Genomic DNA, 16,276 nt, shown 5'->3' on the forward strand with positions numbered 1-16,276 from the left:
AGTGATCCTTCAGCCATGATGAAACCACAAGGAAGTTTATCTTCTCTAGAGTAGCTACAACTGCAGAGAGTTTACTAAAATTGCCTAGTAATACCTAATATCTACCCAACCCCTTTTTGAAAATGCTCTCTCCTACACCCCTCTTCTTTCTCCATTCCCACTCCCTACTCACCACCAGCAGCAAGTTTTCAACAGTCTTACAGAGAGCTCATTGCCAAGCTGGCGGGCACTGAAAACAGGAGAGCAGAGAGTGTTCTCACTTCTGGGCCTTACAGCACGTATCCTTGTTGTACCAAGTTGTAACTGAAGTTTTATTATCCTGTGGAAGCAATACTAGGACTATGAGGTGTGAGGAGTTGGAATAACACTCTTAGTGTAATCTTTCCAGTGAATTATGAACGACACAGATGTATTGGCTGAACTGCAATTTTTTATTGTATGTATTCAAGGTATATAGCATGATGTTTTGAAATACATATACACCACCAGGAAATTTATTGTTTTAAATAGGAAATTGGGTTGTTAGTTTTGAATACTATCAAAATAAAGATTTTTTGGAGGAAAGGGAAGTACATTTGTTGAGTGACTACATTTCAGGCATGTATTCAAAACACAGCTTCCATACAGGTATTATTATCTTCACTTTATAAATAAAAAATTTGAGAATCATAATAATTAAGTTTCCCAATTTAACATCTCTAAAAAATGATAGAGATTCAAACACAGCAGTCTCTGTGAAAACCTCATGCTTTTCAAACTCCCCTGGCTGATAATTTCAGAATACAATTTGTTCACAGATTGGAAACTGCCAATGTTAAATATAAAAAAGTACAATCATGGGTTTATCTTGCCATTAACAAAAAACAAAAAGAACAAATCTATAATCCTGCCAACAGAATAAATCAAACTGTTTTCATTTCTCTGTATTTCATTTCAGGCTTGTTTATGTCCAAATTTTGGCTCCACAACTGAAAAATCATGACACCTCTGGCAAATTGTTTAACTTCTTGATACCTGAGTTTCCGCATCTGTAAAAATGAAGGTAATTTTAGTACCTTCCTCACAGGATTGTTATGAGCATTTAATTAGATAATAAATATAAAGTGCTTGGGATGGTGCCTGACAGATGACATAAACTTGGTGTTAACATTATTTCTACTTGTAAGCATTGCATAGATTCACAGCTGAGTAGCTACCCACCCTGCTTCAGCTTAATTCTAGGAGTATTTATTTTCCTGTGAGCCTCCTCCGACTAAGTAGCAGGAAGAAAAGTTTAAACTTGATCATCATGGAATATTTATGCCTGTTTGGGTTTAAACTGTCTCATGACAGTGAGTCAGTACCTTTCTGAGAAATACTCTGTGACTTTTAGGTCTGCCCCACTTACGCCTCTGCCATCCCACTGCTCCCCAAGATAGCGCCTGGGGTATGAGAGCACCATGAGCCCACAGGTTCAGGGCACACTCTGGACTGGAAATCCACAGGATGCCTACTGGATCCCTATTGGGCTCTACTGAAGGGAGGCTGACCTGGGCCTCCCTTCAGCAGACACCAATTCCGTGGGTCCTGTATTAATTTCCTATTGCTGCTGTAACAAAGTACCACAAATCTAGTGGTTTAAAATAATGCCTCTGTATGATCTTATAGGGGGAAAATGTTCCCTTGCCTTTTCTACATTCTAGAAGGTACGTTCCACGTTTTTAGATGCCCATATTCCTTGGCTCATGACCACGTCATTCTGACTTCTGGTCCCATGTGACTCTGACACTCCTGCCTCCCCTTTACCCCTTTCTAAGGGTCCCTGTGATCACAGTGGACTCAGAAGTATAATCCAGGACAATCTCCATCCCAAGATACTTAATTTCATCACATCTGCAAAGCCCTTTTGTCATCTAAGGTAATATATTCACAGGTTCAAGGGATTAGGAAAAGGACATCTTAGAGAGCTCATTGTTCTGCCTACCAATGTCCCTTACTTTGGGGTCTACTGAGCAAGCAGTAGTGCATTTGCGACTTGTTGTTTTGCCTTAGACAGAGACTGGCGACCTTCCCATATTTTTGACACCGTCTTAGCTCTCACCTTTCTGGGTCTCAGTCACAGCTTTTAAGTAGCTCCTCATTGAACTGAACATCCCATAGATTATCTGTCAAGATCTTTCCCAACACAAGGCAAATTCCTCATCAAAGTCTCTTATGTTAGAGTTCCCCAGAGAAACAGAACCGGTAGATCTATATATGTATATATAACAATTCATACGTATATACACACACACAGGTATTTATGTACATTTATATACATATGTCAGATATGTATAGATATATAACAATTCGTGTGTGTGTGTGTGTGTGTGTGTGTGTGTGTAAAGAGATTCATCATGCGATTATGGAGGTTAAATCTCATGATGTTTCCTCTGCAAGCTTGAGACCCTGGAAAGCCAGTGGGTACAATTCAGTCTGAGACCAAAGACCTGAGAACCAGCAGAGGTGATGGTGTAATCCCAGTTTAAGGACAAAAGAGGACTGATGTCCAGCTGAAGCAGGCAGGTGGGAAATAAAAGGGGTGAATTCCTCCTTCCTCCACCTTTTCTTCTATTCAGGCCCTCAACAGATTAGATGATGTCCACCCACTTGGAGGAGACCATCTACATTACTGAATTCACTGATTCAAATGCTAACCTCATCTGGAAACACCTGCTGACTCATCCAGAAATCATGGTTAATCTGGGCACCACGTGACAAGGTGAAGCAGACACATAAAATTAACCATCACAACTTTCAGCAATGTCCTTATTCTCTCACAGCTCATATTGCATATTCCCTTACCCTGGACCCATTCCATGTCAATGGGAGCTTATGGTGGCTCCATGGCTCTCAGTCACCAAAGCTTATCCTGCTACCCTGTGTTGCCACAAGTTTGCTGTGCATGACAGACTTCTCCATTTTCCACCATGCCAAGTTCCAAATAGAGAGCAGGACATGAAAGCCTCCTGTTTTTGGCGACCTTCCCGTATTTTTGACACCATCTTAGCTCTCACCTTCCTGGGTCTCAGTCACAGCTTTTAAGTAGCTCCTCGTTGAACTGAACATCCCATAGATTATGTGTCAAGATCTTTTCCAACACAAGGCAAAATAATTGTATCTAATAACACCCACTCCCTCCAATATTTCTGCTCTGAGCGGAGGTAATGACAGGCATGCCTCGTTGCTGCACTTTCTGTAACTCCTTCTCTGTCTCCATAGGAATGGAAAAAGCAGGGAATTAGTTTCCTTTTTCTATCCTCCAAGGAATAAAATCCTATTCCTTCCCAAAGTGGCATCTGCTTTTCCCTTTATCCTGGAGCCACATGATGGGGTGAGACACAGAGAAAGAAGTTACTGGACTGGGCACGGTGACTCACACCTGTAATCCCAGCACTTTGGGAGGCCAAGGTAGGTGGATCACTTGAAATCAGGAGTTCAAAACCAGTCTGGCCAACATAGTGAAACCTCGTCTCTACTAAAAATACAAAAATGTAAATCCCAGCTACTCAGGAGACTGAGGCAGTAGAATTGCTTGAACCCAGGATGCGGAGGTTGCTGTGAGCTGAGATCATGCCACTGCACTTCAGCCTGGGTGACAGAGTGAGACTCTGTCTCAAAAAAAAAAAAAAAAAAAAGAGTTACTGATAATGGAAAATCATACAAAATTGTCTTTGTTACAGGGACCATTTTATTTCCTATTTGCATTTCTTGCTTTATCATAGTAATTGTTTTGGTTGGCTGAATCATCTTTATAATTATTGTTTGTCATAACTGCATCATATTTCTTTATATGAAAAACATTTTAAGCATTCTAGGAGTATGAGGAATATATAAGTTGTGTATAGAGTTATAATTTTCTCTTTGAATTTGTTTTCTTAGGGTAACTACCCCTAATTGGAATTATTGTGTTAAGAGCATAAACGTTTACAATTCTTAAACCATCACTTTAGGTTGATTTCCAAAAAAGTTATTCCCATTTACATAATAGCTGCAAGACTGGCATATGCACATTTCACACCATGTTTTATAGGATGTGATGTTATCATCTTTTTAAATTTTGGGGTAATCGTGATAATAAATAAGTGTAACAATTCATATTCTGGACAAAGTAGTATTTCAGCATTTTTCATGTATAGTTAATACATGCATAAAAATACATTAAATTCTCATTGTATGCCTGTGTCATATTTTTACCCCATTTAACACATGAAAAACTTGAAGCAGAGAGATTAAATAATTTTTCCAGGATCACATAACTAGAATCTGAGGTGATTTCATAGATGCTTTAAATGTAATTTCTTTGTAGCTTAGTTGAACATTTTCCAGGATCACATAACTAGAATCTGAGGTGATTTCATAGATGCTTTAAATGTAATTTCTTTGTAGCTTAGTTGAACATTTTTCCGTATGCATATTAACAAATGATATCTCCTGTTGTAAGAATCTTTGGGGATTTCATTGGGTGTTTTTTGTATTTTTTTACCAAAGAAAAAGTATGAGCTTTTTATGTAATATATGCTAACCTTTTGCGTGTTATTTGTGTGATAGATATTTTCAGTCTCTTATTAATAACTTTTTATATGTTTAGTCTACCTGCTATGTTAAAAATATGATTATTCATATAATCTTTTCCTGGTGCTTTTTTTAAAAGAAGGAATATAAGATGAAATCTTGTAGATTGGTTTCTAAAAAAATAGCCTACTGGGACTTCCTAATACTCAAAATTACACATAATATCTAAAAGGACATTTCATCATATATAACATTAATTTATATCACCTGGCATGCAGTGAGCCATATTTCTTTCAGTGGCTAAGCTGTTGCCAGGTTCTACATTAGGCTCCTTACGGAAGCTGATTAACCCTTTCAGGATAGCAGCACAGCAGTGAGTACAGACACTGCATTAACAATGGCAGGGAGGTTGTATTCACTGACCAGAGCAAGACGTCAGCCAAGGAAAGCAATGGTGTGGGGTCACTGGATTCCTGCCATCCTGACAGGTTCCCTGCCTCCTGAGCTGAATGCAGGGGATGCTTAGTTCAACTGTGACTGGCCGTGTAGCTGGCTAGCCATTTAACTCAACATTGTAGTATATATCTGTAATAGTCAGGGTTCTCCTGAGAAAGAGAGCCAGAACTAGTAACACTGTGTGTGTGTGTGTGTGTGTGTGTGTGTATGTGTGTGTGTGTGTGTGTGTGTATAAAGTCATGTGCCACATAATGGAGTACCAGTCAACAACAGACCACATGTATGAAGATAGTCTAGAAGATTATAATAAAGCTGAACATTTCCTATTGCCATGTGACATCGCAGCTATCACAGGGCAATCGCTTGCTTTTTTTTTTTAGATTTAGTTTGGTCTAAGTGTACAGCGTTTATGAAGTCTACAGTAGTGTTTATCAATGTCCTAGGCCTTCGTGTTCACTCACTGCTCCCTCACTCACTCACCCAGGGCAACTTCCAGTCCTGCAATCTCCATTCATAAGTGCCCCAGACAGCTGTACCACCTTTTAAAAATCATTTATATTGTATTTGTACTGTGCCCTTTCTATGTTTAGATATGTTTAGATACACAAATAATTCCTGTTGCGTTTCAATTGCCTACAGTATTCAGAACAGTAACAGTCTGTATGGGTTTGTAGCCCAGGATCAACAAGCTATATTATATAGCCTAGGTATGTAACAGGGTACAATATCTAGGTTTGTGTAAGTACACACTATGATGTTCTCACAACTATGAAATTGCCTAACAATGCATTTTCAGAATGTATCCCATCACTAAGTGACACAATTGTGTGTATATAAAGAGAGAGAAAGATTTATTATGAGAAATTGGCTAACACAGTTATGGAAGCTGAGAAGTCCCATGATCGGCCATTTGCAAGCTGTAGACCCAGGAAAGCTGGTGGCATAATTCAGTTCAAATCAGAAGGCTTGAGAGCCAAGGAAGCCAGGAGTGTAAACCCCATTCCAAAGACCTGAGATGAGATGAGTTGTCCCAACTCACACAGTGAGTCAGGAAAGAAAGAATACCTCCTTCCCTTCCTTTCTGTTTATTCACACTCTCAATGGTCTGGATGATGGCACACCACCTAGGGAAGGGAGATCTTCTTTACTGATTCAAATGCTAAACTCATCCAAAAACACCTTCACAGACATACTCAGAAATAATGTTTAATTTGGGAACCCCAGGGCCAGCCAAGCTGACTCATGAAATTAACCAGCACAATGCCCAAGAACTCAGTGCAGATTAGAAGCTTGACAGGACCCTGGTCTGTTCTTGGCAGGATGATAAAATGTGTAAACTTTGCTTATTCTATTGCAAAGCTTCTCTCCCTGTTAACTTTCCCCTTCCTGCACCATCAATTTCTCCACCTCTGCCATCAAATCCCAGCTACATTGACACTCCTACCTAACTTATCAAATTCAGTCTCCAGAATTGATTCTAGCATCATTTATTCAATCAAAATATTTATTAAGCACCTGTTAATATGCTAACAGTTGAGTTGACAATAGTGATCAAGACACAGTTCCTCCTCTGAAGCTCCTTACAATTCACACCTTGGTATGAACTCTGTCTACGTTCTGTCTTCCCAAGAGCATTGCAAATTTAGTTTTTCTTGTAAATTAGATTTCAGTGAGGACTAAACTCTGATCTTCTTTCTTCTCTTGACAAATTCCTATCTAAGGGGCCTGGACAGTTACACCCTACAAACCATAAAGTCTCATCAGAGGGGTTTCAGTTAACACTCTATAATGTGGCTCACTTTCCAACCTGACCCCGGCATAACATCACACATAACACACAACAAAGAAGGAAATCAGAATATTTAAACTCCAAATATGTTTCTCTGCCCTATCTTGAAATAGCCCTACAACATTGTCTCTTGCATTCTCTACATTCTGTAGAGAATCCCCTTTCTCTCTTCCAGGGCTTTTTCCTGATCCAGGGAAGAATCAACTAAGAGTCTGACCCCTTTTTAAGTCTGATAAGAAACATGTACAATCTATTCTCTGTGAGCTTGCCACCTAAGGGCTTCATCTGCATAATAAGAACTTTGATCTCCACAATCCCTTATCTTAACCCAGATGTTTCCTTTCTATTGATTCCAGGTCTTTAGATAAACTCTTTCATCCAACTGCCAATCAGGAAATCTTTGAATCTGCCTATAATCTGGAAGTCCCCCTCCACCAACTTCTGGACCAAACCAATGTACTTCTTACATGTATTGACTGATGTCTTATGTTTTCCTAAAATGAATAAAACCTAGTGTGGCCTGACCACTTTGGATACATATTGTTGGGGTGTCCTGAGGGCTGTGTCAAGGGCCATGGTCACTTGTATTTGGCTCAGAATAAATATCTTCAAATATTTTACAGAACTCAACTTTTTTCATCAACATCAGGTATCATTAACTAGAAGCTGGTAATAGTTTAAAGAGTAAAGAGCCTTCTTGATGCCCTCTCCAATCTCTTTTCCTCTCTCCTTCTCTCTCTCTCTCTCTTGCCCCTTCTCTTATTCTCTCTCATCTTATATATCCCTAGACACATTCTCAATATAGGCCTTCACAACTCCAATGTTTTCTAATTTGCCATAAAGGAAAAAGTGAATTGAGTGTCAAATTCACCATACTACTTATCCAATGAAGAAATCAATAATAAAATGTTTTCCGATGTAAAGTTTGTGTCGCATAAAGATGAGAAATAGCTAGATGAAAATATAGAGAGCAACATTGTGGGAAATATATTATGAAAGTGTACACACACAGTGAATAACTTATGATGGCTACAGACTATTCTAACCTTTATCTTCAGAAGGGAGCAATTACTCACAGCCATGTGGTGCGTATGAATTATCATTACTCACTTGTGAAAGTAAATGTGTAAATGTCACTGTAGGCACTAATAGTCATGCGATATTGCTCTACTTTTAATAGAATATTCGTGCTGATATAGTTGGTACATTTGTATGCATTAAAGAATGTTTTATTACAAAGGAAAGGGTAAAGAAATAAAAGAAAAAAAATTTTTAAAAATTAAAGAGGATGGTAGGGAAAGACAAAAATAGTATTAGAGAAACAAATGGTGATACTCTGTTGAGTGAATACTAGGTGTTTTTAAGTGAATTATCTCATTTAACATTGGTTTTTAAATGCATGAAATAACTTCTTTGTTAGAAACTGTTCTCCAGAAAAAAGAAACAGAACCAATCAAATGTATGTGTGCATGCATGTGTGAGTGTGTGTGTGTGTGTGTGTGTGTATACATACAGAGAGAGAGAGACAGAGACAGAAGCAGAAAGACAGAGAGAGATTTATTTTAAGGAACTGGCTCATGAAATTGTGAAGACTGCAACTGTGAAATCTTAAGGGCAGGCCAGCAGGCTGGAAATTACAGCAAGAGTTGATGTTGGAGTCTCAAGTTTGAAGGCCATAAAATCAGGCAGAATTTCTATGTTGCAGTCTGGAGGCAAAATTCCTTTCTTTTCTGGGAATCTTGATCTTTTCTCTTATGGCCTTTAACAGATTGGATGAGGCCCACCCAAATTATGAAGGGTAATTTACTTAACTCAACATCCACTGTTCACTGCAACATCTACACTGGTATTTGTCTAAACAACTGAGCACGATAGCCTAGCCAATCTGACACATAAAATTAACCATCACATCTTCATGTTCAGAAATAGGACGATCAAGGTCCAGAGATGCTAACACCACATTCCGGGGCACACAGGAGTCGTGGCACATAGGGAAGGAGCAGTGTACGAACTTTGGAAAATGCCTACCTATGCATCCCAGCTGTGCCACTTATCCAGGTGTGGAAACCTGGGGAATTATCATGTCTGTGCCTTAGTTCTCTCGCCTGTAAAAGGAAATATTGGGCATACTTTTCCATGGTTGTTCCAAGGACTTAAGGAGATAAAGGTTTTGGAATACTGGGCATGGACTATAAACAGGTCCCCTAGCAACCCTGTGCTTCTACTTTATCATCCCTCCCAGGGAAGAACCAGATTCAAGTTCAAGGTTGGCTAACTTCAAGCTAATCTGCTAATTAATAAAATGCATGTCCCAATGACAAGAATATGAAACACTAATTTGTTTCACATTGAAGTGGTACATGCTGTGTGTTTATGCCATTACCAGAGCAAACACTGAAATATCATTTGATATGTATCTGAAGCCTTCTATCAGGCTCCAAGATAAGAAAGAGGCAGTTTTTTTTTTTTTTTTAAATCAGTAAAACAAAGTTATTACCCTCAGAACAGTTTATAATCCAGTCTGGAAGACAAAACATGTGCGTGCATCACACAAAGTACGGAACTAAGCAGCTCAAGGGGCACATGGGAGCCCTGTCATTAGAGCCCATGTCACAGCCAAGTATCCCCTTATAAGAAGGACTGACACAAATATCAAAGAATAACAGATTCATTATGACTTCCAATAGTTTTATGGAGACACAGTCTTTGTAGGTATGTAAGAGCCATCTCTGTGTGTAGTAGGTGAGGTAAATACAATGTACAAAGCATGTAAAACTGTTAAGCCATTATATATGTTCACGATACATAAATAACCCAAAGAAATTGCAGTGGCTAATGGCCGGCTTCCTGCAGCATCAGTGCCCACTTTTTTACTTTGTGCTGTTAAATAACAAACATTAACCTACTAGTCATAATCTGTTCTATTGGGATCATGATTTGATAAAGCATAGTTTTGGATATAGATACAGTAGGGTGCAAAAGTATGTCTCAGCAATATGCAATCTATTTTTGTTATTCTTTAGTTTTAAAAAATAGGGCACAGTGGCTCATGCCTGTAATCTCATCACTTTGGGAGGCTGAGATGGTCAAATAACTTGAGCTCAGGAGTTTGAGACCAGCCTGGGCGACATGATGAAGCCCTGTCTCTACATAAAACAAAATGAAAGAAAAGAAAAAACTAGCCAGGTGGGGTGGCGTGTGCCTATACTCTCAGCTACTTGGAAGGCTGAGGTAGTAGGATAACTTGAGCCTGGGAGGACAAGGTTGCAAGGAACTTTGCTCGTGCCACTGCACTCCAGCCTGCCTGGGTGAGAGAGTGAGACCCTGTCTCAAAATAAATATAAATAAATAAATAAATGTAAACAGGAGAGCCTTTCTGTTTTATGTTTTGATCCATTACATGAACGAGAGAAGAAAAAAATAAATAAAAGCAATTAGCTACAAAATATAAAGCTTTTTTGTTTGTTGGAATGCCTTGAAAAGGATAAATTCTTACTTTCTTTGGCACTGCAAACATCTTCCTACATCTTGGAGGTGAGCAATGCATCAATTAATAATCATAATTCCCTGGTGTTTATATGCAAAGTACAATTTAATTCATCAAATGTTCATGTTTTTTTGAACCTAAAACTGTAATTTATTGCTGTTTCGGTACAACAAGTCTTCGGTTCTCTACTCTCACCTAACCTGACCATCCACTAGCTCTCTAGTGACTTCCTTGTGTTTTAAGACATCATTCAATTATGTCCTCCTCTACAAAGCCTCTCCTGTCACCTCTCCCTGTACCCAACCAAAAAGTAGCACTGATTTCTCCCTGGTGTTTAACCCCTGTGTATTGTATGTTGTGTACAGACTTCTAACAGAGTATCTGTAACACTTTATAGCACTATTTTGTTACATAGCTGTTTCCTATCAAATGACATATATATTTCTTGGGACCAGGGACTGTATTTTATTCATTTTCTATTCCTGATACCTACAGCATACTTGGAATATATTAAATAATTAATAATGTTTGATGAATAAATGAATGGTAGGGAATATCAATAGTTGCTCCCAAAAGTGTTTTGACTACATCCAGCGAGTAATTCATACACTAGAAAATTCATCGTGATGAATGTGGATCTTAGAGTGAGAGAATATTTGAGACAGAAGGAACTTCAAGAACCATCCAATACCTCATTTTACAGATAAGGAAACCTTGGCCCATAAAGGTAACTTTTTTAAGGTGACATGGATTGTAGGTGCCAGTGCCAGTGCCAGCACTGGGGCCAGAATTTACATCTCTGAACAATTTGTCAGATGTTCTTGACCCTCTACCATACTGTCTCTCTTGAAGCAAACAAAGCAAGATGCATTTCCTTTAAAGGATGTCAAATATTGATACGTCTATTAATGCACAATAGCTTCCTCTCATTCATAGTTGAAGAACTTATTAATATAGCATTAATTCTGCTTTTCCTAAAAGTTGTCACCTTTCTTAAAAGGTCTCCTTGTGACATAACTTCCTAAAGAGATACTCAGATTTTAGGGTTCTTGCTTTTTTTACACAAAGACTTAGTAGATACATGAAACACATAGTTATTTCTGGGTAATACATAAAAGATGTGTAAAATATATGGATTTTACCAATGTAGTGCTTTATTTAAACAACTGCACATGGCCTGCTATGCTCACATTGTATTGTAAACTTAGGGGCATCCTCTGTTACTTTCTATTGAATTAGCCCCAATCACGAAAATAACAATTTCAATGAAGTAAACTGCATAAGTAGAGATTTTTTCCAATTTTTAAAAATAGAGCCTTTTATAATTTAACGGGTAAAATAATCACCTATAGGTCTGGTAATTCAACTCAGGATTTTGATTTATATGTTCCTGGTTCACTGGAGCAAATAGAGTTAAAAGATCACAAGAATATAAATGCTAGAATATCAATGGTAGGATTATTTCTTTCAACGTGTTTAAGACATATTTTAAAATCTGATTTACCAATTTCAAAAGAGAATACTTTATTGTTTTTTAATATTTACATTTTTTAAGTTTAAAAGTTTGTATCGAGTCAGCTTAAAACTGACAAGGAATGATTGGCCTCCAAATGACAAATTAAGATGTAGGTTTGGAGTTGTTAACATGTCAGTCAGAATGACTGACAAATTTCACTGCTGAATTAAGTTTTTAATTCTCTATAAATCTGACTGCCAGTTGGAATGGTTGATGTAGTCTCCAATTATCTGTAAAAAAGTTGTTTTGAGTAGAGAATCAAAAAATGTTGTGTGGCTGGGGAGGATTATGGTAACAACTCTGATTTTATTGTAGGCCATTGTCCAGATGTCCTTTCATGAGGACAAATGACCAGACTTTCACTGATCTCAAAAGATTATTTTCATTGTGAACATCAGCATGCTAAGAAAGTACAGGGCATAAAATTGTCTGTATAGCACAGAAGGCAATACACAAAAGGAACCATAGAAACTATCAAACACCACTCACACGTATTACAAGTAAAAGGAAGCCAACATATTGCTAGTTAGTTCCATAAAAGGGCCCAAACCCAGATCTTTCAATTCTTTCCCCCATATCATCTTTTTCAGATTCAAATCCTCATATGACAATTCTTTCTTTAAAAGGTCTTAGGTGCATCCCTTCTTTAATAATTTAGTACCATATCTTTTAAAGTGAATGAAATACTCATATTATTTATCCAAACACAATTCGGAGATGTGATTCCATGCCACGTTTTGTGAAAGATTTTTGTTGAAACACTTAATATCAGTCCTGGAAAGCAAAATAAGAAAAGATTTTACTGTTTCAACAAATTTGATGAAATACATTTGGTTGTCTCTCAGCAGCAAAGGACACTGTTGACATGGTTTGACCTCTGGAGCATCTAGAATGCAGGGTGGTGACCATAAAATAAATTCAGTCAAAAATATATCTCAATGATCTAAAAATTAATGTGCTTATTTACAGAGCAACTTGAGGTAGACTGTAAGTAGAAACAAAAGTAGGAAAAGCAAAGAAGTCACCCACTCTGTCACCTGTATTTTATTGAAACTTTAAGAAAAATAAAAATTATCAGGAGAATGTAGAACTATATTTATATACATGTAAAGTTAATTTAAAATCATTTTCCTGAGGAAAAGAGCAATCAAGTAAATGCATTGCATGGATAACTTACAAAATACACAAAACCAGATGATAGAAATATGAAGAGATTGTCAATCTCACTAGCAACCAGGCAAAAGTAAAATAAAACAAGATATAATTTGTTACCCACCCTGCTGCAAAAATTATAAAGATTGACAATAATTGCCACTAAACAGTTTATGAGAAATCAGGCACTAACATTGAAAAAGGTGAACATTTGAATAGATAGCACTTTCTGGAGAACATTTCAGTATTATTAATCCAAATTTTACAATGTGCATACCCTCTGACCAAGTGTATTAGTCGGTTTTCACACTGCTATAAAGAACTTCCCTGAGACTGGGCGATTCATAAAGGAAAGAGGTTTAGTTGACTCGCAGTTCTGCATGACTGGGGAGGGCTCAGGAATCTTACAATCATGGTGGAAGAAGAAGCAGGCACCTTCTTCACAAGGCAGCAGGAGAGATAAGAAAGAAAGAGGAACTTCCAAATACCCATAACACCATCAGCTCTCCTAAGAACTCACTCATTATCATGAGAACAGCATGCGGGAAACCGCCCCTGTGATCCAATAACCTCTGTCTCTTGACATGTGGGGATTACAGGTCCCTCCCTTGACACGTGGGAACTGCAATTCAACATGAGATTTGGGTAAGGACACAGAGCCAAACTATATCTCCAAGTAATTATATTTCTAGTACTCTGCTTCAGAAATATTCACATATGTACGAAGATCTGTCTTTAAGGATGGTTATTGCAGCACTGTTAAAGGAAAACTTTACAAATATTCTAAATATTTTCCAACAGGGAATTCTTTAGTTTGTTACATTAGTGTCATCTTTTGGGAGGACATCTGTCCAGTATTTAATATTAAATGTGAATCATTTTGACACGGATGTTCCACTTTTAGGTATTTATCCACAGGAAACAAACAAGTTCACAACGATATTAATTGGAGCATTTTTGATGATAGTAAAAAAGTAGAAATAACTCTTAACATCCATCAAGGAGAGATTGGTTGGATAAGTTCTATGAAATAAAATACTCTGAGTACTAGTCAATCATTAAATTAAATTAAATAGATCTATATTATTGTTATGAGAAAAAGTATAAAAATATATATGATAAATCTTACTCTACAAAAAAAACTAGACTATGTTATTACAAACATCATGTAAATGGCATACTGGAGAGGGATCAATCCGATAGCAAACCCCAATTTGGATTGCTATTGCTTCTTTGCTACTGCTTCTTAGATGACATAGTAAATCACTATTAAAAAGTGGCACTGCCCATTCAGATGCAGCCCTACCCACTGTTGTAGTAATAATGTTCTTGCTAATCACTATTTCTTTACCTCCCTTTGGGGCTCTTGGAGGTACTTTCTGCTAAGAAAACTCAATTGGGACAGTTCAGTCCTTCTCAGAGGTTCTAATGACATTGAAGCAGCTCAGCATACCAATGGGATTGTGCTGGTACATCCTTTATCAGGCCATAAAATTTCCTATTATAGCATTTAACTCAAGGCAATGGGTGTAACTGTATATCTGTGTTACTAAGAGGGGTGCTCAGATAGATTGATTCCTAAATGCAGCAGAACTACTGTTCTGTACATTATATTTTAAATAGCTGATCTTTCCCCACTTCCACTAAATTGCTCTAGCGGGAGCTCCCGATCACAGTTCATCCCCCTCCCTGGTCACAGCAGAGTGGGTATGACCCAGACTGGCCAATCACAGGGCCTAATCCTGCTAGCCAAGTTTATGTTTCAAATAAGGACAAATAGGCTGAACAACAACAACAAAAGACCCTCTCACACCTGTAATCCCAGCACTTTGGGAGGCCGAGGCAGGTGGATTACCTGATGTCTGGAGTTTGAGACCAGCCTGACCAACATGGAGAAACCCTGTCTCTACTAAAAATACAAAATTAGCTGGGCGTGGTGGCACATGTCTATAATCCCAGCTACTCGGGAGACTGAGGCAGGAGAATCTCTTGAGCCCGGGAGGCAGAGGTTGCAGTGAGCCGAGATCACGCCACTGCACTCCAGCCTGGGCAACAAGAGTGAAACTCCATATCAAAAAAAAAAAAAAAAAAAAAAAAAAAAAAAAAAAGACACGCTCTGTCATTTTTGTTTTTGTTTTTGCTTTTGTTCTCTGGCTGAAGCGGTCAGGAAACACTATCATTCTTCCAAGTACCTTTCCTTTGTGCAAAGAAAAGTGCTCTTTAAAAACTCTAATCCAGCATGGACACACGACCAATAAACATATGAAAAGGCAACTATTACATTTGTCACGAGGGAGAAGAAAATTAAAACCATAATGCAATACCATTACACACAAAGAAAAATTGCTAAAATGAAAATTAAAAAAATATATATTTAATGTGGTTGAGAATGTTAAGCAACCAGAATACTCATACACAATGGTGGAAATAAGATTGATTCAATTACCTTGGAAAACTGTTTGGCATTGTCTACCAAAGCTCATCAGTTGCATATCTTCTGAACCAGCATATACTAAACCAAAATGTGGATCTCTCCAAAACATATTCTATTAATATTCTTAGCAACATTATCACAATAACCCCAAATTGGAAACTATCCAAATGTCCATTTGCCAAGGGTGCAACATATGGTGTTCAAAACAAAGACTAGTAAAGGCAGTGGCTCATACCTGTAATTCCAGTTTTTTGGGAGGCTGATGTGGGAGGATCACTTGAGGCCAGGAGTTCAAGACCAGCCTAGGCAATATAGTAAGACCCTATTTCTACAAGAAACTTTTAAAAATTAGCCAGGCATGGTGATACACACCTGCAGTCTCAGCTACTCAGGAGGCTGAAATGGGAGGATACTTGAGCCCAGGAGTTCAAGGCTGCAATGAGCTGTGATCATACCACAGCACTCCATCTTGGGTGACAGAGTGAGATCCTATCTCAAAAAATAAATAAATAAATAAATAAATAAATAAATAAATAAATAAAATATGTGATTAAGCTATAGATTTTACATATAAGTAATTTTGGTGATGAAAATAAATAAGCAAAAGTAAAAGGTTAAGTGTTTGCTTTATTTTATGGTCTGCTTATATAAAGATAGTTATCTAGCAGACAGAGCCACCTTAAGAAAATCCAGAACTGCATTAATAAATAATAATAATAATGGACTGTAGGGGAAAAAATATAAAAATCATTCCCTTTCTTCTGTCACTTTCCATTTATTTTCCTCTTTTGGCTGTGTATGTACGTGTGTATATGTGTGTGTGCGTGTGCGTGTGTGTCCATGTGTATATATATGTGTGTATATATACATGTATGTGTGTGCATGTATGTGTATACATGTGTATATATG

This window comes from Pan troglodytes, chromosome 17 (assembly GCF_028858775.2).
Source record: "Pan troglodytes isolate AG18354 chromosome 17, NHGRI_mPanTro3-v2.0_pri, whole genome shotgun sequence".
NCBI classification, from domain to species: Eukaryota; Metazoa; Chordata; class Mammalia; order Primates; family Hominidae; genus Pan; species Pan troglodytes.